Genomic DNA, 24,412 nt, shown 5'->3' with positions numbered 1-24,412 from the left:
GATAGGGGCCTGATGCTGTTATTCTGAGGGTGGCCAGGAAGTGGTACCCAGCAGTAGAGTTACCACCCACAAAGAATAGTACTTTATGGCTGTAGAAGGGTATGGGCCACAGATGTGGACAGTGAAGAAGAAACTGAGATTGTTGCGATAACGTGTGACTGAGGGAGGAAATCCCCCCGTTGTCCTCCTGCTGAAGTCTTTGGCGTAACTTGCAGCTGCAGAACCTATAGTGTTGTTGTATCTCCTATGTATGATGACACTTTGTATGTGATCTTCAACTGACTGTTCAGAGAACAAGAATATGCTTTCAATGACTATCAAATGGAAGCTGTTATTTAGATCATAAGAACAGTATTGCGCCTGATAGATGTTTATAAAATGATGTGGGGCACAGATAAGTTAGTCAGAACATAGAACAGAACAGCTCAGTGCAGCCCTTTGGCCCACAATGTTGTATCGACATTTTAGCCTACTCCAAGATCAATCTAATCCTCCCCTCCTACACAGCTCATAACCTTCCCTTTATCGTTCATCTATGTGCCTACATTGTTGCTCCTTTCAGAGTCTTGTGGCACATCAGGTGGCTTTTTTTGCAGTTTTCTTAGCATTTGTCTCTTTTTTTTAATGAGGCCAAGTTGCTAGCTCGACGCTCAACCTAGCATGGATGGAAAGCATGCAATGGGGGCGGCTGGCATAAAACCTAGGACTATTTGCCTCGAAGTCTGGTGCTGATGCCACTATACAACCAGTTGGCTATATACCTATCTAGAATTTCTGAAATTTCTCTAAAGTATCCTCCTCTATCACCATCCCCAGCAGTAGGTTCCAGGTACCCACCATTTTCTGTGTCAGAAACCTAGCTCTGACATCCTGCCCTAAACTTTCCTCCAATCATAAGGATGTCCTTATGATGATAAGTGTTATGCTTTTGTAACTTTAAAATATTGAGCTAATTTGAAGAAGAACAAGGAGCCCAGAGAAGCGAGTCTCAGTTAGTTCTTTATTTTAAGCGAGGCACGCAAATATCTCATGGTAGCGTGATAACATATGCAATTCACATATTTATACAGAAAACCTGTAATGAATATTTAAATGAACAAGAATGCTTATTCAAACTATATATATATATGTATGCGTGTGTGTGTGTGTGTATGTATGTGTGTGTGTGTGTGTGTGTGTGTGTTGGCACGTGGCCAAGTGGTTAAGGCGTTCGTCTATTCGAACCTTGGCTGAGGTAGCGTGTTGTGTTCTTGAGCAAGGCACTTAACCACACATCGCTCTGCGACAAAACCGGTGCCAAGCTGTATCAGCCCTTGCCCTTCCGTTGGACAACAGTGGTGGCATGGAGAGGGGAGACTTGCAGCATGGGTAATTGCTGGTCTTCCATACAACCTTGCCCAGGCCTGAGCCCTGGAAACCTTCCAAGGCGCAAATCCATGGTCTTATGAGACTAACGGATACCTATAAAATAAAAATTTATGATTATTCCAATACTACTAAAACATTAGGTGCACAGCAATAAGGGAGGGAGATAGAATGGACAGCCATTGTCACCCTGGGCAAAAGGCTCGAGCTGTCCACTCTATCTATGCCTCTTATCATAAGAATCTTTATTTCAACATAGAAATGTCCAGTAAACTGGTAAATAAAACAAATAAAACTAGTTTATTATTTTCACATGTACAGAGGTAAAGTGAAAAACTTGTTTTATATGCTATCCATACAGATCATTTCATTACGATGAAGCATCGAGGTAGTGTAAGGGACAATAATAACAGAATACACAAAGAAGTTTTACACTTACAGCGAAAAGTACAGTGCAGGCAGACAAGAACATGGAGGGCAGGCTTTTTAAGGTGAGAGGGGAAAGCTTACCGGAGTAGGACGAATTTCTTTTACTCTGAACATGGCAGGTGCCTGAAACGGGCAGCCAGGGATGGTGGTGGAAGCAGATTCGGTAGTGGTGGTTAAGAGGCTGTTAGATCGACACATCAATGTGCGGCATATGGAGGATGGTGAGTACGGATTCTGTGCTGGCAGAAGAGATTTAATCAACATGAGATTTTGCAGATGCTGGAAATCCAGAGCAACACACACACAAAATGTTGACTGGACCCTGCAGGTCGGGCATCATCTATAGAGGGGAATAAACAATTAATGTTTTGGGCTGAGACCCTTCAACAACAGATTTAATTGAATTCAGCGTCACTGTTCAGCATAGAGTAGACTTTATGAGCTGAAGGTCCTGTTCCTCTGCAATGTTTGTAATAGAGCACATATTCTCTCAGGACTTCTCCATCTTGAACTAAGATCCTGACGTCCCTTTTTTGGTGAAAAGATAAATATCCATTGCTGCCTTGAATATACTCACTGAACGGACAATTTGCAGTCTATCGTTCTAGAATTAGAAAAACTCAAATTTCTCTAGAGGAAATATCTCCTTATTTCCGGCGTAACTGTTAACCATTATTGTGAGACAAAGGCCCTTAGTTTAAGATTCTTTGGCAACTATCTTTTCAAACCTTTTAAAGAATTTTATACAATGAGTCCTGATGAAGGGTCCCAGTCCAAAACGTCAGCTGTTTATTTCCCTTCTGAGATGACGTGCTAAGCTCCTCCAGCCTTTTATGTGTGATACAATTTAATACTCCTTACATTGCCACAGAACACAGAGTACAAGCTCATTCTATTCAGTATTCTAATTCTATGTCACAACAGTCGTGATGAACCTTTAAACATTTTTCTCTCTGCATCCAAGTGTGCATCCTTATTGTGATGCTATTGGACGGGAGAGTCATGTGCTGCGGCTGCTTCTTGGCAAAGCAGATTTGTCATCGATATTTAGCCTGTCAGCTCATGCTTTTGTTTGCTATCTTATATATAAACCTTTGCCTCCTTGAATATACATACTGTGTGCATGTGTCAGTGCATTCATGAAGACATTACAATGGGACTAGACTTCTAAGTATTTCAAAGCAAAAAAATGCAGATGCTGGAAGTCCAAGGCATAAATAGAATGTACCCGAAGCGCTCAGCAGGTTGGACAACAATTATCTAAGGTCAATAACTCTATATCAGAATTGGAAAAATGAGAAAACAAGAGTGTTTTTAAGTTGCAGAGAGGGAGAGGTGTGGAATAAATAATCATCTTTTCCCATGTAAAGAGAAATAGTGATTTTGGAACCCATCCCCTAAAGCCGCTGAGATCTTTGGACAAATGGAGTTGGTATGTCAGTCAGTCTTTACCGCGAACGCGAAACTTGAACAATGTACAGCAACAAACAACCTGGTGGAACTCAGCGGATCGAGCAGCATCTGTGGGGTGGTGGGGCGGGGAAGGACTTGTCAGCGTTTCAGGTTGAAATCCGCATGAGTTGTCCAGCTAATTGTTAGTGTCCTCGAATCCAGCATCTGCAGTCTCTTGTGTCTCCAAGGCAATGTGGAATCTGCTAATAAAGGCAGAATATGTTGAAAATACTCAACATATCACAAAAAAATCCATATGAAGTACAGAGTTAATGTTTCAGATTAATGACAATTGCATGCAGTTATCACTATAAGTGATGATCTGTTCCAATCTGACCTGTTCTGATAGTGTAAATGGGAGAATTGGATGTTTAAGGATTGGGGACTAAGATTCAAAACTCCGAGAAGAAGATATAATGGGCGAGAAGATGTGGCGATTTTTTTTTTAAACAGAGAGGAGTAATGATGTTGAATTCACAATCTGCAACAGTGGTAGGAACAGAATTAGTCAGTGTGTATAACAGTGAATTGGAAGGGCACCTGAGAGAGGGCAGTTTGCATGTCAAGGTGATCAGAGGTCTGAAGGTTGTGAGAAGTGCCTGCTCATTCCTTCATTCACTGAGCCAGTCTGACGGAGGTGAGGGGAAAGTGGCTGAAGGGTGTTCCTACCCTGGACACTGGTGGTCAAGTCCAAGTGTAACCATTGTCATCACCAGCTGACTGCATGCATTCCTTTGGGGTGCTTTAGTTTCCTCTCACATCCCAAAGGCATGTTGGCTGGCAAGTTAGTCTGCCACTCTAAGTTGCACTGATGGTAGAATCTGGGGTACGAAACAGAGAAACATAGAAAACCTACAGCAAAATACAGGCCCTTCAGCCCACAATGCTGTGCCAAACATGTACTTACCTTAGAAATTACCCAAGGTTACCCATAGCCCTCAATTTTTCTAAGCTCCATGTACCTATCCAGGAGTCTCTTAAAAGACCCTATTGTATCCGCCTCCACCACCGTCACTGGCAGCCCATTCTACACACTCATCACTCTCTGCATAATAAACTTATCCCTGACATCTCCTTTGTACCTACTTCCAAGCACCTTAAAACTGTGTTCACTCATCTTAGCCGTTTCAGCCCTGGGAAAATGCCTCTGACTATCCACACAATCAATGCCTCTCATCATCTTATACACCTCTATCAGGTCACCTCTCATCCTCCGTTGCTCCAAGGTAAGTTTAAGGAATCGATGAAGATTGTACTGGAATGAGTGTGGGATTAGCGTAGGTGGCTGATTAAAGACTGGTACAGCCTCAATTGTCTGTACTCTTGTTTTCATGCTATGTACATGTGTACACCTGCTTGTTAATGCAAATATCTAATTAGCCAATTATATGACATCAAGTCAATGCATAAAAGCATGAAGACATGGCCAAGAGGTTCAGTTATTGCTTGGAGCAAACATCATGGGAAAGAAATATGATCTAAGTAACTTTGATTGTGGAATGATATTGATGCCAGATGGGGTGGGTTGAGTATCTTAGAAAGTGCTGATCTCCTGGAATTTATGTGCACTACAGTCTCTAGAGTTTATAGAGAATGGTGCAAAACAAAAAAAAAATCCAGTGAGCAGCAGTTCTGTGGGTGAAAATGCCTTGTTAATGAGAGAGGTCAGAGGAGAATGGCTAGACTGGTTCAAGCTGACAGGAAGGTGACAGTAATTCAAATAGCTATGCATTGTAACAGTATTGTGCAGAAGAGCATCTTTGAACACACAATAAGTTAAACCTTGAAGTGGATGGGCTGTAACAGCAGAAGACCATGAACGTACACTCAGTGGCTACTTTATTAGATACATCTTGTACAACATTCTGTCATTTCTGTTACATCCATGAATCTCACTGCTTTCTTAAAGGATTTTTTATTTTTCAACCGGTCTTCTGTCAAATAGTGGAAACATATTTAAAATCAATTTATGAAAAGCTTAATTTGAAAACCAGTCCTAGCCCGCAGCAGAAGCTGCTACAGTAGTCAACTTATGTGTTAGCACAGAGTTTCCAGTGCAAGCTGTTAGCGAATGCTTACCTCAGCTGGATATCAGCAACTTGCATCCACCATTAGATGAAACACAGCAGTCTGCTTCACTAGCAAGTATTAAGCAAACTCTGATGCCAAGCTGCATATCATGAGAACTGGCCAAAAGCTTGGTCAGGGAGGCAGGTTTTAACAAGCTGCTTAAACATGTGAAAAGAAGTGGGGATGTTTAGGAAGTGAATTCCAGAGCCTGGGGTGAAATGTGACTGTTAGTATCACAATGAATGGATCAAGGGAATGTACTGAAGAAGATTTATTCATATCCTTGCAAAACAAATTAAATTCTTTCCTATTAATGTTGAAGCTTCATAAGGCATTGGTCAGACCACACTTGCAGTATTGAGGGCAGTTTTGTACCCCTAATCTAAGAAAGGATGTACAGGCATTGGAGAGGGTCCAGAGAAGGTTCACAAGAATGATTCCAGGAATGATAAGGTTAATGTAAGAGGAGCATTTGATGGCTCTGGACCTGTATTCATTTGAATTAGAAAGAACGAGGGGGGATTTCATTGAAACCTATCAAATATTGAAGGCCTATATGTAGTGGACAAGAAGAGGATGTTTGCTATAATGGGGAGTCTAGGACCAGAGGGCACAGTCACAGAATAGAAGGGCATCCTTTTAGAACAGAGGTGAAGAAAGCAGTTAATCAGTGGAATTCATTGCCACAGACAGCTATGGAGGCCAGGTCATTGGGTATATTTCAAACGGGGATGATAGGTTCTTAATTTGTAAGGAAGACAAAGATTATAGGAAGAAGGTAGGAGAATGGGATTGAGAGGGGTAATAAATTAGAAATGACAGAGCAGATTCGATGGGCTGAATGGCCCAATTCTGCTCCTATGTCTTATGATCTTATGGTCTTATTAAGGAAGCTGACATCAAACAAATCCCTTTCAATCTTTTTAAATCTCTTTCAGGACAAAGAAACAAAACACTAACATTACTACAAAAAAGACAGGACCAGTATCCTATTAAGGGATTTGATACTGTAGAATGTGTTGACAGAGCTTGAGGAGAGGAAACTTTTGCAGTCTATAGAGCTTCACAAGAAAAGCATATTAGTAAAATAAATTAATAAGTGATATGGAAACATCATTAATTACAGAAAAAACTGTAAACTTATAGTAGATTTGCCAGTGTAGTCATCTCTTGGATGAAGGCATATTTACATAGCACATCATGTGTCTCTTAGACGCTCGTAAATCTATTTGCTAACATTTTCTGAAGTTCAGCTAATTGTCATGGGGGCAGTCAGATCTCACAGTAGTATTGAGAGCATGGCTGTTTGAACAGTATCCAGTAGTACTTATTAATGGAGGAGTATTGGCCAAGGCACTGAGGAAAAGTATGCTTTCCTTAAATAGCATCATGGACCCATGATTATCCATCTGGACCAAAGCAGAAACTGAGGAGAGCTCAGATGGATATCTCATCGTAATGCTAGTGTGACACACATGGTAAAGTATGGAATCTCTGCTTTGTGCAGCTGTGCATTCAATGTAACGGTCATCAATGTAGTTACCAGGTGTCAGTGCCAAAGAGGTTCTCAATGTAATATGACACCAATCTAGGCAATCAAAAACCCTGATTCCATTATAGCATGTTTACTGGGAAATAAACTAACATAAAACCCTTCAACTGATTGGAACATTGCAAACAGAAGCAGGATGTTCAACGCCGCAAATCTACTGCAATATTAAGGGCCAAAGGATTGTTACAGAAGCAATCCAATCTATTGAGACTCTGTTGCTCCAATAAAGCAATATTGTCAGGCCTATTTGGCTGCTCTCTTTCCCCATTGTCTTGTAAATTATTCTCTCTCAAGATGCCATCCCACTTCACACTGTTTAATTCTAAGTCTTACAGGCGGAAAATTCAAGAGCATCACCACTTTTTTGAGAAAGCTTCTCATATCACCCACCTATAATATCTTGTCCCTTAAGATTTTAATTCTGAGTGGCTAAGGTTATGATTTAAACTATCTTTATTTATCATGTACTTTGAAACACTGAAACATACACCAAAATGCATTGTTTGCGCCAGTGACCAGCACAGTCAGAGGATGTGCTGGGGACAGCCTAAAAGTGCTGCCATCCTTCTGGCACCACCACAGCATTCCCACACTTGATAATACTAACCCGTGTCTTTAGACTATAGGAGGAAACCAGAGTACCCGGAGGAGACCCACACAGTCATAAGGAAAACGCATGAGTTCATTACAGAGGCAGCGGAATTGAACGCGAGTCACTGGCGTTGTAATAGTGTTACGCTAATCGCTGCTCTACCATGCCTTGCCCTTGCATATCCACTAACAGGAACAGCTGCCTGCTGTTCTCTAAACAGTTTTGGTTTAATTTGATTAGTCATTCAGGACTTCAGCTGTCATTACATGCAAAGTACAATAGATTATGATGCACGGTCACTGAACTGAACCATTACCTCTGTTCCTATTCTCCTGAGAACTACCTGACCATCCGAGGATGTCCAACATATTTTGTTTTTCTTGCTATTACCATCATTCGTACTTGCAATTATATCAACAGTAAAATCTGTCTATCCAACTAAAATCTGAAGATTAACAGAAATACTAGCTCCATTTTTCTTCACATCTACCACTCTATTAGACAAATGGGCTCCAGATCTCTCATCACACCTTGTGCAAGAGAAGAGATCCTGATGGTTATCCCTTCTAGATCGTCTTCCTTCCACTCCCCTCCCCCCATCACTTTACTCTGATGTCTTCCCCCTTCCTTTCCAGTCCTGAGGAAGCATCTTGGCCTGAAACATTGACTGTTTACTAATTTCCATTCTTGCAGCCTGATTGCTGAGTTCCTCCAACATTTTTTGTGTGTTGCTCCAGACTTCCAGCCTCTTCAGAATTTGTGTTTCTGATTCTTATCCCACTGTTAAATGTTGCCTGGCTTCTGATGGTCTTCAACACTAAAGAGTATATATGGATGAAGAATCTGGACTGGGCATATATAGAGGGCTGCTCCCATTATTATATGAATAGCCATGACCAACCTCTCAAAGCACTTCATCACTTCTCCTCCTCCGTCAAGTTTCTGAACGGTCCATGAACCCATGGAAACCTACTCAGAAATTTGCTCTCTTTTTGCAGTATTTTTAAAAAATTTTCTTGTTGCAAACTATAGTAATTTGTAATGTATTGCAATGTACTGCTGTTGCAAAACACCAACTTTTGTGACGTATGTCAGTGATACGGAACCTGATTCTGATTCTGATCAAACTATCATGGCTCAAACACCAGGGGGCTTGGATTCCAAATAATGGGTATGGGATACAAGAGGTGGTGAGAAAAATGATTTTTACAGAGTGCTGATGAAGTGGAACTCACTTGTTGTAAGGGTGGTGGGAACAGTGCCAATCACAGCTGTAAGAAGTGAATTCAATTCACACTAGAGAGAAAAAAATAATTCTCAGGGTGATGGAGAATTAAACTGACTGGATTTCTTAAAAGAGAGCAGTAGGCCAAGCTGCCCTCTTCTCTGCCACAATGTTTTAATTCTGTGATCCCTATGAAATCTTCTCAATGGTTAAACACCTCAATTCAATCAATGGCCAGTTTCTAAACATACAATACAGAAAACACTATGCATTGTTTTATCATGAAAGTCCCTAAACTCAATTCCTTACTTGTTTCCTTTTCACCCTTAAGTTTGTCATCACTGAATCACAATTTCTTGATTTCTCTCAGTTCTTTGGCTGGTATCAACATTAACAGGATCTTGTTCTAAGGAAAGAAAGACTTCCATTTCTACAAAGCTTTTGACAACCTCGGGTTGTCCCAGGGTGCTTTATAGTTAATCGTCAGAGTGTCACGGCATCATGCAGACATTTTATCAATCTCATCTTATTCCCTCACATTCTCATCAATACCCCAAGAAAACTTACCCTCTCACGAGGAGGTTCCCAAGAATGATCCCAGGAATGAAAGGCTTATCGTATGATGAGTGATTGATGGCTCTGGACCTTTACTCACTAGAATTTAGAAGAACGAGGGAGGATCTCATTGAAACCTATCAAATGGTGAAGAGAGAATGGATGCGGGAGGATGTTTCCTATGGTGGGGTAGTGCAGGATCAGGGGGGACAACCTCGGAATAGAGGGACGTCCATTTAAAACGGAGATAGGAGGAATTCCTTTAGCCAGAGGGTGGTGAACCTGTGGAAATTGTTGCCACAGGTGGCCGTGGAAGCCAGGTCATTGGAAGTATTTAAGGCAGAAGTTGATCAGTTCTTGCTTACTCATTGTGTGAAAGGTTATAGGGAGTAGGCAGGAGATTGAGATTAAAAGGGAAATGGATCAGCAATGATGAAATGGCAAAGCAGACTCGATGGCTGAATGGCCCAATTATGCTCCTATGTCTTATGGACTTACTCACCTAATTAATGTAATTAACACTGATCCATTAATGTACCAATGCGGCATGTCATTGGAACGTGAAAGGAAATTGGAGCACCTGGAAGAAACTCACAGTGCAAACTCTACACACACTGCCATAGATCAGAACTGAATCTAGGGTATTGGAACAATTGGTCCTTTGAAATCATAATCAGTATTATAATGCCAATTTTCATGGGGTAAGCTCTCACAATCAGATACACCCAGGGGTACAAGAACACGCTTCCCTGAAAGTATCAGGTGGACAGGGCGGTGAAGAAGGTGTATGGCATGGTTGCATTCAGCTGCTGATGCAGTGAGTTCAGGAAGTGGTGCATGATGTTAATGTTTGCAAAACATTGGCTGGGCTGCATTCAGAGGACTAGTGCAGCCCTGGCTGAGACTCTACAGGAAAGACATGATTAAGCTAGAGAGGATACAGAAAAAAATCTAAGCAATACTGTCTGGATTGGAGGGCTTGTGTTTTGGCTGCATCTATTTTCCTGGGAGCAAAGGAGGCTGAGAGGTGACATGATGAAGGTTGTGAAATTAGGAGAGGGTAGACAACCAGTGTCTGCTTCCCATTCTGTAGGTGTCTAAAACTCAAGTGCAGAGGTTTAAAGTGAAAAGGAGGAGGTTTAAAGGGGATCTTTGAGGTAAATTGTTCTCATAAAGTTGGAATCTGGAATGAACTGCCAGAGGAGGTTGTGGAGGCAGGTACAGTAACAATACTTAAGAGGCATCTGGGCAGGAACTGGAATGTGCTGGATGTAGAGAGATATGGCAAGTAGGACTCATACAGAGAGGCATGGTGCCAGACCAAGGCAGCATGGGCTGAAAGGCCTGTTTCTCTACCACTTAACTCTGTGTTAAGTGGCAATGGCTAATCTAGCAACAATTCTATGATTAATTAAAATGTATTTTATGTCCAGAATTTGTTTGTAGCTATCTTCCATTCACAGCAGTAACAAAGTACAATTACAATTACTGTTAGAAACATAGAAAACCTATAGCACAATACAGGCCCTTCAGCCCATGATGCTGTTCCAAACATTTATTTACTTTAGAAATGACCTAGGGTTACCCATAGCCCTCTATTTTTCTAAGGTCCATGTACCTATCCAGGAGTCTCTTAAAAGACCCTATCATACCTTCCGGAATTTACATTCAATGGATATTTTGGAAAAAATTTTAGATTTAAATCTTTTTCAGAAAGGTGTAATAGCAATTATTTATAATATAATTATGAAAATATGTCCAGACATATTTAATAAAGTTAAGACTGATTGAAAAAGGGAATTTATGATCACTTTATCGTTTGAAAAATAGGAAAAAATTCTTCAATTAGTTAACTCATCCTCTATATGTGCTAAACATGCATTGATACAGTTTAAAGTAGTGCACAGGACTCATGTGTCTAAGGATAAATTAGCTTGTTATATTCTCATATAAATCCTGCATGTGATAGATGTCACTTTGAGATAGCTTCTTTAACTCATATGTTTTGGTCATGTCCTTTTTTGAAAAAATATTGGAAAGATATTTTTGATATTATTTCAACTGTTCTGAATATTGATTTACAACCTCACCCTGTTACTGCAATTTTTGGGTTACCAATGACAGAACCAAGTCATTTAACCTCTTCATCTCATCGGTTGATTGCATTTCTTACATTAATGGCTAGAAGATCCATTTTGCTGAATTGGAAAGAGATTAATCCTCCCACCACATTTCATTGGTTCTCTCAAACTATGTTGTGTTTAAACCTAGAAAAAATTATAAGTGTTATTTTTGATTTCTTTATTAAATTAGAAAAGACTTGGAGGCCATTTATTAAACATTTTCATATAATGTAATCTGACCTTTCCAAACTTATTCTATTCCTCTTTAATATAGGTTGAGAGGAGTGGAGTCGACGACACCAATGGTTCCTTTTTCTTTGATGTTATATAACAGCTCATGTCTTTTTTTTCCTCTTAGTTTAGTTGATTAACACTGTCTAGGGTAGTTTTTCTTTTGGGGTATTTTTTTTTCCTTTGCCATGATTTTTTTTTTCTATTTTTTTTTTGTTTATTACATTTACATCCTGTATGATTGGGAGGTTTAATACCCAAGTGTTAAATGAGTTTATATTTAACTATGTTAATCATAACAATGTAATCCCAACAACTCTATCAATATTATGGTATGTTTATCATTATGAAACTAATAAAAAGATTGAAAAAGAAAGAAAGAAAGACCCTGTCATATCTGCCGCCACCACTGTCGCTGGCAGCCCATTCCAGGCACTCACCACTCTCTGCGTAAAAAACTTACCCTTGACATCTCCTCTGTACCAATTTCCAAGCACCTTAAAACTGTGCCCTCTTGTGCTAGCCATTTCAGCCCTGGGAAAAAGCCTCTGACTGTCCACATGATCAATGCCTCTCATCATCTTATACACCTCTATCAGGTCATCTCTCATCCTCTGTTGCTCCAAGGAGAAATGGCCGAGTTCACCCATCCTGTTCTCATAGGGCATGCTCTCCAATCCAGGCAACATCCTTTAACTCTCCTCTGCACCCATTCTAAAGTTTCCACATCTTTCCTGTAGTGAAGTGACCATAACTGAGAACAATACACCAAGTGGGGTCTGACCGGGGCCCTATATAGCTGCAAGATTACTTCTCAGCTCTTAAACACAATCCTACAAGTGATGAAGGCCAATGTACCGTATGGCTTCTTAACCACACAGTTAATTTGCGCAGCAGCTTTGAGTGTCCTATGGACTTGGACCCCAAGATCCCACTGATTCTCCACAATGCCAAGAGTCTTAATATTAGTACTATATTCTGCCATCATATTTGACCTACCAAAATGAACCACCTTACACTTATCTGGGTTGAACTCCATCTGCCAGTTCTCAGCCCAGTTTTGCATCCTATCAATGTCCCGCTGTAACCTCTGACAGCCCTCCACACTATCCACAACACCTCCAACCTTTGTGTCATCAGCAAGTTTACTAACCCATCCCTCCACTTCCTCATCTAGGTCATTTATAAAAATCATGAAGAGAAGGGGTTCCAGAACAGATCCCTGAGGCACACCACTGGTCACTGACCTCCACACAGATTATGAACCGCCTACAACCACTCCTTGCCTTCTGTGGGCAAGCCAATTCTGGATCCACAAAGCAAGGTCCCCTTGGATCCTGTGCCTCCTTACTTTCTCAATAAGCCTTGCATGGGGTACCTTATCAAATGCCTTGTTGAAATCCAAATACCCTACATCTACTGCTCTACCTTCATCAATGTGTTTAGTCAAATCCTCAAAAAATTCAATCAGGCTCATAAGGCACGACCTGCCTTTGACAAAGCTATGCTGTCCATTCCTAATCATATTATGCCTCTCCAGATGTTCATAAATCCTGCCTCTCAGGATCTACTCCATCAACTTAGCAACCACAGAAGTAAGACTCACTGGTCTATAATTTCCTGGGCTATCTCTACTCCCTTTCTTGAATAAGGGAACAACATCTGCAACCCTCCATTCCTCCGGAACCTTTCCCATCCCTATTGATGATGCAAAGATCATTGCCAGAGGCTCAGCAATCTCCTCCCTTGCCTCCCACAGTAGCCTTGGGTATATCTTGTCCGGTCCCGGTGACTTATCTAACTTGATAGTTTCCAAAAGCTCCAGCACACCCTCTTTCTTAATGCCCATATGCTCAAGCTTTAAGGCATCCCTACAATCGCCAAGGTTCTTTTCTGTATTGAATACTGAAGCAAAGTATTCATTAAGTACCTCCGCTATCTCCTCTGGTTCCATACACACTTTTCCACTGTCACACTGATTGGTCCTATTCTCTCACATCTTATCCTCTTGCTCTTCATATACTTGTAGAGTGCCGTGGGGTTTTCCTTAATTCTGCTCACCAATGCCTTCTCATGGTCTCTTCTTGCTCTCCTAATTTTATTCTTAAGCTCCTTCCTGTTAGCCTTGTAATTTCTTAGATCTCTATAATTACCTTGTTTTTTGAACCTTTTGTAAGCTTTTCTTTCCTTCTTGACTAGATTATCCCCAGAACATTTGCCGCATTTCTGCCATACGTTTCCCTGAAAACATCTGTTTCTAAATTATGCTTCCACGCTCCTGCCTGATAGCTTCATATTTCCCCTTACTCCAATTAAATGCTTTCTTAACTTATCTGTTCCTATCCCTCTTACAATGCTATGGTAATGGAGATAGAATTATGATCACTGTCTCCAAAACGCTCTCCCACTGAGACATCTGACACCCGACCAGGTTCATTTCCCAATACCAGATCAAGTACAGCCTCTCCTCTTGTAGGCTTGTCTACATCTTGTGTCAGGAAACCTTCCTGAACATACCTAACAAACTCCACCCCATTTAAACCCTTTGCTCTAGGGAGATGCAAATCAATATTTGGGAAATTAAAACCTCCCACCATGACAATCCTGTTATTATTACACATTTCCAGAATCTGTCTCCCTATCTGTTCCTCGACGTCCCTGTTACTATTGGGTGGTCTATAAAAAACACCCAGTAGAATTATTGACCCCTTCCTGTTCCTAATTTCCACCCACAGAAACTCAGTAGACAATCCCTCCATGACTTTCTCCTTTTCTGCAGCCGCGACACTAAGTCTGATCAGCAGTGCCACGCCCCCACATCTTTTACCTCCCTCCCTGTCCTTTCTGAAACATCTAAAGCCTGGCACTCTAAGTAACCATTCCTGCCCCTGAGCCTTTCAAGTCTCTGTAATTGCCACAGGATCATAGCTCCAAGTACTGATCCATGCTGTAAGTTCATCTGCTCTGTTCATGATGCTTCTTGCATTAAAATAGAGACATCTCAAACCATCAGGCTGAGCGTGTCCCTTCTCTATCATCTGCCTTATCCTCCCTCTCACACTGCCTACAAGCTTTCTCTATTTGTGTGCCAACTGTCCCTTCCTCCATCTCTTCAGTTACTAGGAGTTGTTGCAGCATCAGCTATAAGTTCTATTTCTTCCACTCCTTTAATAGATTTCATTTATAAAGACGAACTTCTATAGTTGTGTAATGGAGAGCCTCATGTGGAAACACCCTTGAACCGAAAATACTGCCGAAAGTAGTGTATACAGCCGAGTCCATCACGGGTAAAGCCCTCCCCACCATTGAGTACATCTACATGAAACGCTGTCGCAGGAAAGCAGCATCCATCATCAGGGCCCATCACCATCACTGCTGCCACCAGGAAGAAGGTTCAGGAGCCTCGGAACTCACACCACCAAGTTCAGGAACAGTTATTACCCCTCAACCATCAGGGTCTTGAACCAAAGGGGATAACTTTACTCAACTTCATGAGCCCCGTCAATGGAATTTTACCACAACCAATGGACTCACTTTCAAGAATTCTTCATCTCATGTTTTTAATATTTATTGCTTATTTATAATTATTATCATTACTTCCTTCTTTTTGTATTTGCACAGTTTGTTGGCTTTTGCAAATTATTTGAAAGCCCAAGTTGGTGTGGTCTTTCACTGATTCTATTATGGTTTTTATTCAAAGGTTTCAAAGGTACATTTAATGCCACAGAAATGTACAGAATATACATCCTGAAATGCTTTTTCTTCGTATCCATCCACGATAACAGAGGAGTGCCCCAAAGAATGAATGTCAATTAAATGTTAGAATCCCAAACTGCACCCCTCCAGCTTCCCTCTCTCCTGCGTGTAAGTGGCAGCAAGCAATGATCTCCCCTCCCGCCACCGGCAAAACAAAACCATCGGCACCCACCACCGAGCATTCAAGTGTGCAAAAAAAGCAACAACAAAGACAGACTTGCAGTACCCAAATTCTACACGTTTACCCGGTATTTGACATGCCACAGGTTTTTTCTCTCCCTAATAAGGGAGAAAGAGCTGTTTCCATATCATAGCCAGAGGGGAGGCATAACAAACAACTCGTTGGTTTACAATGTTAAAAGTCTGTTGTGTCGCTTTTTCCAAGCTCTGTGCCCAAAGATCTCAGGTCTCTGGCACACAGCCAAAGATCTTCCAGCTCCCATGACATGCCGGTCCAGGACACTGACCTTTGATCCACCTACCTCCGGAGCTCTGAGATCCTAGGCCTCAAAAGGTGAGCCGAACTCTTAGGCCACACTCTTGGCAGGTCGGATAACAGCCAGTCATGACACTCCGAGAGTGTGTCCCATTCCTGCAAAGAACCAAAGTCAACGTGTAACTCCAGATCAGGGTCTTCAAAAAAACTCTGAAAGGGAAAATAGAGATATTAAAGATGGAAATAGAACTGTTTCCGAAGATGCAAGCAAAGGATTCATCGTTTAGCACCATCTGGACTAAGCTCCGCCCTCCAGTTCTGTGGATTTATTCAGCGTGCCCCACCAAAAATGAATCTCAGAGTGTATATGGTGACAAATGTGTACTTTGATAATAAATTTGCTTTAAAATAGAAAAATTTGTTTTCAAAGTCCTGCTTCCAACGCATTGAATAATGTAGTGTTGTTTGACTCTTTGTATGCTAATGGATAGATAACCTATTTTAATGTTGCTGCTCGAGGGATAATGTTGTCTGGGGTATTCAGGATAACTCCTACTCTCCACCTTCAGAATAATATAGAAGTAGAGTTTTACATCCTGCTGAGAGAGCAAAATGATTGCTCTGTAATACCTTATGGAAATGTCATCATTTCAGAAAGTCCTGCTCTCCTTTTGTGAAAAAGATAGATACCAAAATCTAAAACATGTAGTAGTAGTGCAATCACTCGAGGTGAATGTGATGTTCTCCTAAGGGGTTGTCTGTTGGTGGATCCTCAGGTGGCAGTAGGGGCCAATCTGGTCCAGTGTTGGCAAGAATAAGTGGTGGCTGTGGTTAGTAGTTGGGTCTTTTTGATTGTTCAGTCTTTCCTTTTGCACCTGCAGCTTGTTTTCTGCAGCATAGTGGAGGTCATTCTCGTGAGGCACAGCTCCCTCTTGAACAAATTTCCTCCAGGTATATCTATTGAGTGCAACATCTTCTCTGTTTTTTGATGTAATATTGAATTTCTTCAGGCTGATTTTGATGTTATCTTTGAAGCATTTCCTTTGCTCGCTGACCTTCCTTCGAATGGGAGTAAAGGATGAACTTCTGAGTAAAAGTTCATGACTTTCTTCTATGTCATTTCAGTGGGTTCTCTGCTGACTAATAACACCAGACTACTACGGGTGTGGGACGGCGTGTAACTGAAAGGGCAGATGGATAGATAAGTTTTAAGGGAGTGCACTCACTCTTGTCAGTTTCTCTAGCTTTACATATGCTCCCAGATAAGAAATGCAAGGTCGTCCATGTCACCCTGGAGGCTTCTTCTCCACTTTCGACAATCACAGCCCAAGGTTCCCACAAGTTGGTGAGGATGTTGCACTTTTACATGTTACAAGTCATCATATCAATAAGTCATGTAATTGGTAAAGCAGCTAGTGTGAGAGAGGATACTTCTGGTGGGAGAGGAATGATGTAAAAGGAAGAAAAAAAAGAATTCCACCTGACCTTGACAGGCAGAAGATGCCAAAATGGAATATCATTTCACCAGCCTTTATGTCAAATGTCATTTCGGCTTTATCCATGAAAGAGAAAACTCTTTGGGTGATAGTCTTTCAGAACATAAGAAACAGAAGCTTTATCACCCCTTAGATCTTCTCTTCGAGTCAACAAGATCACCACTGATCCAATGCCTCTACACTTTCCTACTCAATTCCTATACCCCTGAATTCCTTTGGTTTCCAAATCTCCACTGATCTCAGCCTTAAATATAGTGCCATGCAAAAGTTTGGGCACCCCGGTCACAATTTCTGTTACTGTGAATAGCTAAGCGATTAAAATATGAACTGATTTCCAAAAGGTATAAAGTTAAAGGTGACACATTTCTTTAATATTTTAATCAAGAAAACTTCTTTATTTCCATCTTTTACAGTTTCAAAATAACAAAAAAGGAAAGGGCCTGAAGCAAAAGTTTGGGCACCCTGCATGGCAGTACTTAGTAACACCCCCTTCGGCAAGTATCACAGCTTGTAAACGCTTTTTGTAGCCAGCTAAGAGTCTTTCAATTCTCGTTTGGGGGATTTTCGCCCATTCTTCCTTGCAAAAGACTTCTAGTTCTGTGAGATTCTTGGGCCGTCTTGCATGCGCTGCTCTTCTGAGGTCTATCCACAGAATCTTGATGATTTTAGGTCAGGGGATTGTGAGGGCCATGGCAAATCCTTCAGCTTCTGCATCTTGAGGTAGTTCATTGTGGATTTTGAGATGTATTTAGGTTCATTATCCTGTTGTAGAAGCTATCCTCTTTTCATCTTCATCTTTTTACAGACCGTGTGATGTTTGCTTCCAGAATTTGCTGGTATTTAATTGAATTCATTCTTCCCTCTACCATTAAATGTTCCCCATGCCACTGGCTGCAACACAAGCCCAAAGCATGATCGATCCACCCCCTGTGCTTAACAGTTGGAGAGGGGTTTTTTTCATGAAATTCTGCACCCTTTTTTCTCCAAACATACTTTTGCTCATTGCGGCCAAAAAGTTCTATTCAAAAGGTTGAAAGGAACATCTAAACAAGCCTGATGCATTTTGGAAACAAGTCCTGTGGACTGATGAAGTTAAAATAGAACTTTTTGGCCGCAATGAGGAAAGGTATGTTTGGAGAAAAAAGGGTGCAGAATTTCATGAAAAGAACCCCTCTCTAACTGTTAAGCATGGGGGTGGATCAATCATGCTTTGGGCTTGTGTTGCAGCCAGTGGCATGGGAACATTTCACTGGTAGAGGGAAGAATGAATTCAATTAAATACCAGCAAATTCTGGAAGAAAACATCACACCGTCCATAAAAAAGCCAAAGATGAAAAGAGGATGACTTCTACAACAGGATAATGATCCTAAACACACCTCAAAATCCACAATGGACTACCTCAAGAAGCGCAAGCTGAAGGTTTTGCCATGGGCCTCACAATCCCCCGACCTAAACATCATTGAAAACCTGTGGATAGACCTCAAAAGAGCAGTGCATACAAGACGGCCCAAGAATCTCACAGAACTAGAAGCCTTTTGCAAGGAAGAATGGGCGAAAATCCCCCAAACAAGAACTGAAAGCCAGCTACAAAAAGCGTTTACAAGCTGTGATACTTGCCGAAGGGGGTGTTACTAAGTACTGCCACGCAGAGTGCCCAAATTTTTGCTTCAGGCCCTTTTCCTTTTTTGTTATTTTGAAACTGTAAAAGATGGAAATAAAAAAGTTTTCTTGCTTAAAATATTAAAGAAATGTGTCATCTTTAACTTTAAGCCTTTTGGAAATCAGTTCATCTTTTACTCGCTTAGCTATTCACAGTAACAGAAATTTTGACCAGGGGTGCCCAAACTTTTGCATGCCACTGTATGTTCAGTGACTCAGCATTGACAATCACCTGCAGGAGTGCATTCCAGAGACTTGCAACCCATGATATAAATGAATTTCTGGAGCAGCAACTGCATTTCTTGCAGTCACCATAAAGAAATTTCTCCTCATCTCCTACCCTTTATTCTGAGACTGTGACCCTAGCTCTAGATTCAAGAATATTGATCCTGGACCACTGGTGGTCAAAGTGTTCAAGGCCACGGAAAGCAAGGGCTCCTATCCAAGTTGACCAGCCGGTTGGTCCTAGGCTGCACTAGGTTCCTTTTCTGCCCCTACTCGTACTCAAATTGTTCCTTAGCAGAAGAACAGATTCTTACGGAAAGGTCCAAATCTGAGTCCACTGGAGGCTCGTGGCCAAAGGCAATGTTAGGGTTGTATCATTGAGAGAGAGGAACGGGGCTTCTTTTGCTGTTGTTGTTTGGTTCCTTGTGCTGTTGTGTTCTGCTCTGTGTTGCTCTGCCGACCATTGTGGGTATGCTATGTTGGCACTGTAATGTGTGGCAAGACTTTCCCTAACGCACCTTGAGGTGTGTTAGTTTGTTGGCACAAATGATGCAGTTCACTATATTCCAATATGCATATGATAAATAAACCTTAATTGTGAAATCCTGACTTTCTTTCAAGCAGTTTTCTCTACCAGGGTGTTTGGCACAATTATTTGATCTGTACAAGTGAAAATGCAAACTAATAATTCGCAAAGTTTTAATCAGGTCACGGAAACTCAGCTTTTGAAAAAATGTCAAGTGCTCAAGATGAGTTGGTGCCTTCTGGTCATCAGCAACTCAAAACACCCACATTGTGATGCCTTTCCCATCACTTCAACATAACCGAGAGAGTTGTGAGTTTTCATAACTGAGACCAGACCCTTTGCTGAAAGTGCACTTCCTCGGGTTTTTGCCCAACCTCTCCAGCAACGAGCAGTTCCACCTCTACAGAAACCTCAATCTGCAAAAATGTGCAAGAATCTCTTAATGTATCATCGCAATGCAAGAGACAGAGTTCAGCAGAATATTTCACAGAGCTTTCAGATCATGTTCAGAGCTTTGCATTTAATCAATTATCTCCAAATCTACTTTATTGCACAATCAGGAGGGCAGGTCAAATGTCCAAACAATGATTAGTGAAAAAATTTGTCGACGTTCCGCATTGTGACCCTCCCTCTGGACTCAAAGTCTGGATGAAGTGTCTCAATCCAAAATACTGACGATTCATTTCTCTTCACAGATGTTGCCTGATCCATTGAGCTCCTCCAGTAGCTGGATTCTGGCTCCCAAATACACTCAGTTCGTTTCCATAGAACCATAGAACATTACAGCACAGAAACAGGCCTTTTGGCCCTTCTTGGCTGTGCCAAACCATTTTTCTGCCTAGTCCCACTGACCCGCACCTGGACCGTATCCTTCCATACACCTCTCATCCATGTACCTGTCCAAGTTTTTCTTAAATGTTAAATGTGAGCCCATGTTTACCACTTCATCTAGCAGCTCACTCCACACTCCCACCACTCTCTGTGTGAAGAAGCCACCCCCCCAATGTTCCCTTTAAACTTTTCCCCCCTCACCCTTAACATATATCTTCTGGTTTTTCTCTCCCCTCGCCTCAGTGGAAAAAGCCTGCTTGCATTCACTCTATCTATACCTATCATAATTTTATATACTTCTATCAAATCTCCCCTCATTCTTCTATGCTCCAGGGAATAAAGTCCTAACCTGTTCAACCTTTCTCTGTAACCGAGTTTCTTAAGTCCCCACAACATCTTTGTAAACCTTCTCTGCACTCTTTCAACCTTATTAATATCCTTCCTGTAATTTGGTGACCAAAACTGGACATAATACTCCAAATTCGGCCTCACCAATGCCTTATACAACCTCACCATAACATTCCAACTCTTATACTCCATACTTTGATTTATAAAGGCCAATGTACCAAAAGCTCTCTTTACGACCCTATCTACCTGTGACGCCATTTTTAGGGAACCTTGTATCTGTATTCCCAGATCCCTCTGTTCTGCTGCACTCCTCAGTGCCTTACCATTTAGGTTGTGTGTTCTACCTTGGTTTGTCCTTCCAACGTGCAATACCTCACACTTGTCTGTATTAAACTCCATCTGCCATTTTTCAGCCCATTTTTCCAGCTGGTCCAAATCCCTCTGCAAGCTTTGAAAACCTTCCTCACTGTCCACTACACCTCCAATCTTTGTATCATCAGCAAATTTGCTGATCCAATTTGCCACATTATCATCCAGATCATTGATATAGATGACAAATAACAATGGACCCAGCACTGATCCCTGTGGCACACCACCAGTCACAGGCCTCCACTCAGAGAAGCAATCGTCCACTACCACTGTCTGGCTTCTTCCATTGAGCCAGTGTCTAATCCAATTTACTACCTCTCCACACCCTAGCGACTGAATCTTCCTAACTAACCTCCCCTACGGAACCTTGTCAAAGGCCTTACTGAAGTCCGTATAGACAACATCCACTGCCTTCCCTTCATCGACTTTCGAGGTAACCTCCTTGAAAAACTCTAATAGATTTGCTAAACATACCTACCATGCACAAAGCCATATTGACTCTCCCTAATAAGTCCCTGTCTATCCAAATACTTGTAGATCCTATCTCTTAGTACTCCTTCCAATAATTTACCTACTACCGACGTCAAACTTACCAGCCTATAATTTTCCAGATTACTTTTAGAGCCTGTTTTATACAACGGAACAACATGAACTATCCTCCAATCCTCCGGCACCTCACCTGTAGATACCGACGTATTAAATGTATCTGCCAGGGCCCCTGCAATTTCAACACTAGTCTCCTTCAAGGTCCGAGGGAATGCCCTGTCAGGTCCTGGTTCATTTCATTGAAAAGACTGTACTGCTTGCGTGCCTGATACCAGACTGATAAAGAGAAGAAGGTGCAAAAAGCAGGGTACCAAGAAGCTTGAGTGAGGAAGGCACCTGCTGACAAACCTTTGCCCAGGAGCACAGGCAGTCTGAAATGGCCATGCTTTTCTTTTAATGTCACACTTAAGAGAGAGTCCCATCACCTGTGCTCACAGCATTGGAAAGTCCAGGATTGCCAGGGTTGCAATGTTACCCCTTTCAAATCTCCAAGAATTACAAATGTAAGCAGCTTGCAAGAATAATCAAAGGTGCATAAATATAATTGATCTTGTCTTGATTATAACATAATTGCAGATGTTTGGCCGGGTGGGGTGGGGGGGGGGGCTGGAGGCAGAACATCAGCAACTGGTGCTGACAATTCAGAGATCTCTCTAGGCACAGATGACATCATCTTCTATGGAAATAGCCCCTCACTCTCCTGAAAGCTCCTAGTTGGGTTCAAGGTTCTCACAAAGCAGACTCCACTTTTAAACCAGCTTACTAACAGTGAGGTCCACAGCTTTGCTTTCATTTTCACACCAGTCACCTGGAAAATCCCCAGCACACCTTCCCTTGGCATTAGTTTGTAACTCTTTAAAGACAATTAGCTGGTTCCAAGTAAAAGCAGAGGGTATTTCCCAGAGTATGTTCAACAGGTTGAGTTGCGATTAGCATAATACTTCACAGTGACAACTATAAGATCGGGGTTCAGTGCCTGCTGCTGTCTATAAAGAGCTTTGACATTCTCCCCGTGACCGTGAGGGCTTCTCCAAGAACTCTGATTTCCTCCCATTTTGTAAACATGCATGGGTTAGGGTTAGTAAGTTGGAGACATGTTAGCTCCAGAAGCGTGGAGACACTTGTGGACAGCCCCCACCGTGATTTCACTGTATGTTTTGATGATCATGTGTCAAATAAAATCAATCCTTGTAAAAAAAAAATCAGACGGTGACCTTTGCTTTGTGTGCAAACCAGTCAGTGGGTTCAGCAATTACAATGGGCTTCAGCGATGGCCCTAACTTAACTTCATTGACAACTCTTCCACTGCACACCTCCCCAGCAGTGGGTCAGGATGGCAAAGAGCAGGTCACCCTCTGCAGCCATGAGGTATCGAGCACAACAGCAGCCCTGCCATCACCACTGTAGATGAAGAGTAGCTCAAAGTCAAAGTAAATTTGATATCAAAGTACCATGTACGTCATTATATACACCGTGGTAGCGTGCATGATGCTGTTGCAGCTCTGGGCAGATTTCAATTCTGGTGCCATTCTGTAAGGAGCCACTCTACGTCCTCCCCATGGAATGTATGGGTTCTCTCTGGCTTCCACCCACAGTCCAAAGATGTAGTGGGTAGGTTAATTTGTGATTGTAAGTTGTCCCATGATTAGATTAGGATTAATCGGGTTTCACTGTAGTTGCTGGGTGTTCTTGGCAGGACAGGTAATAATTGAAGCTAAACTTTCCGGCCAATCACCCTTTATCACTTCTGGTTATATTCATGCAGCAGCAGATTTAGCAGCGGGGAGCTCCGCGTCAACTTGTTGAATGTACATCTGCCCCATTGCTGCAAGGGGTGATTGATAAGTTCGTGGCCTAAGGTAAAAGGAGTCAATTTTGGAAAACTAAGCACATTTATTTTTCAACATAGTCCCCTCCTACATGTACACATTGAGTCCAGCAGTCGTGGAGCATACGGATCCCTTCTTTGTAGAAGTGGTCCACAGCAGGGGTGATTGATAAGTTTGTGGCCTAAGGTAGAACGAGATGAGTTAAACAGCTTTCGTTACATGCACGTGCAGTTCAACTCTTTGTGTGAAAACGCAGAAAGTTTGAAGTTAATAACTCATCTCCTTCTACCTTAGGCCACAAACTTATCAATCACCCCTGCTGTGGACCACTTCTGGAGGTCCAAGACGCCGACCTCTACAGAGAAGGGATCCGTATGTTCCACGACTGCTGGACTAAGTGTGTAAATGTAGGAAAAATAAATGTGCTAGTTTTCTAAAATTGACTCCTTCTACCTTAGGCCATGAACTTATCAATCACCCCTTGTAAATCTGGCTGGACTTTCCTTTAAGCACTAGGTTTGCTCGATTTCAAAACTGAAATCAGATTCCACTGCCTGTTCTAGAACCCACCTCTAAATTTAGTTTAAAACCTTTTGAACTTATGCAAGTTCCAACTACTTTTTAAGATTTTTCAGTTGCCTGTCATGTGGCCCCTAAAGAGACTGCTGGAAGCTCAGAGAAAAGCCTGGAAATATTTCTTAAAGCAGCTTACGACGGGGCCAGAATCAGGGACGATCTTCCTGTTTTAAAGCTTTCTCTCACCATTCCTCAGTTCCCCAACTAATCACTCTCCCCA

General features: G+C 41.8%; 1 long non-coding RNA gene across 1 annotated transcript; it reads right to left on the bottom strand.

Annotated features, from left to right (window-relative positions):
• Window positions 1–996: 996 nt before the first annotated feature.
• LOC140210725 (uncharacterized) lies at window positions 997–15,944 on the bottom strand. The gene is made up of 4 exons (XR_011889286.1): window positions 15,833–15,944; window positions 3,287–3,449; window positions 1,876–2,028; window positions 997–1,461 (listed from the first exon to the last, which is right to left on the bottom strand). It is a non-coding gene; the product is annotated as an uncharacterized lncRNA (long non-coding RNA).
• Between the last annotated feature and the right edge of the window lie 8,468 nt (window positions 15,945–24,412).

Source organism: Mobula birostris, chromosome 15 (assembly GCF_030028105.1).
Source record: "Mobula birostris isolate sMobBir1 chromosome 15, sMobBir1.hap1, whole genome shotgun sequence".
NCBI classification, from domain to species: Eukaryota; Metazoa; Chordata; class Chondrichthyes; order Myliobatiformes; family Myliobatidae; genus Mobula; species Mobula birostris.
Note: the sequence above shows the minus strand (reverse complement) of the source record. Positions and strands in the feature narration are given on the sequence as shown.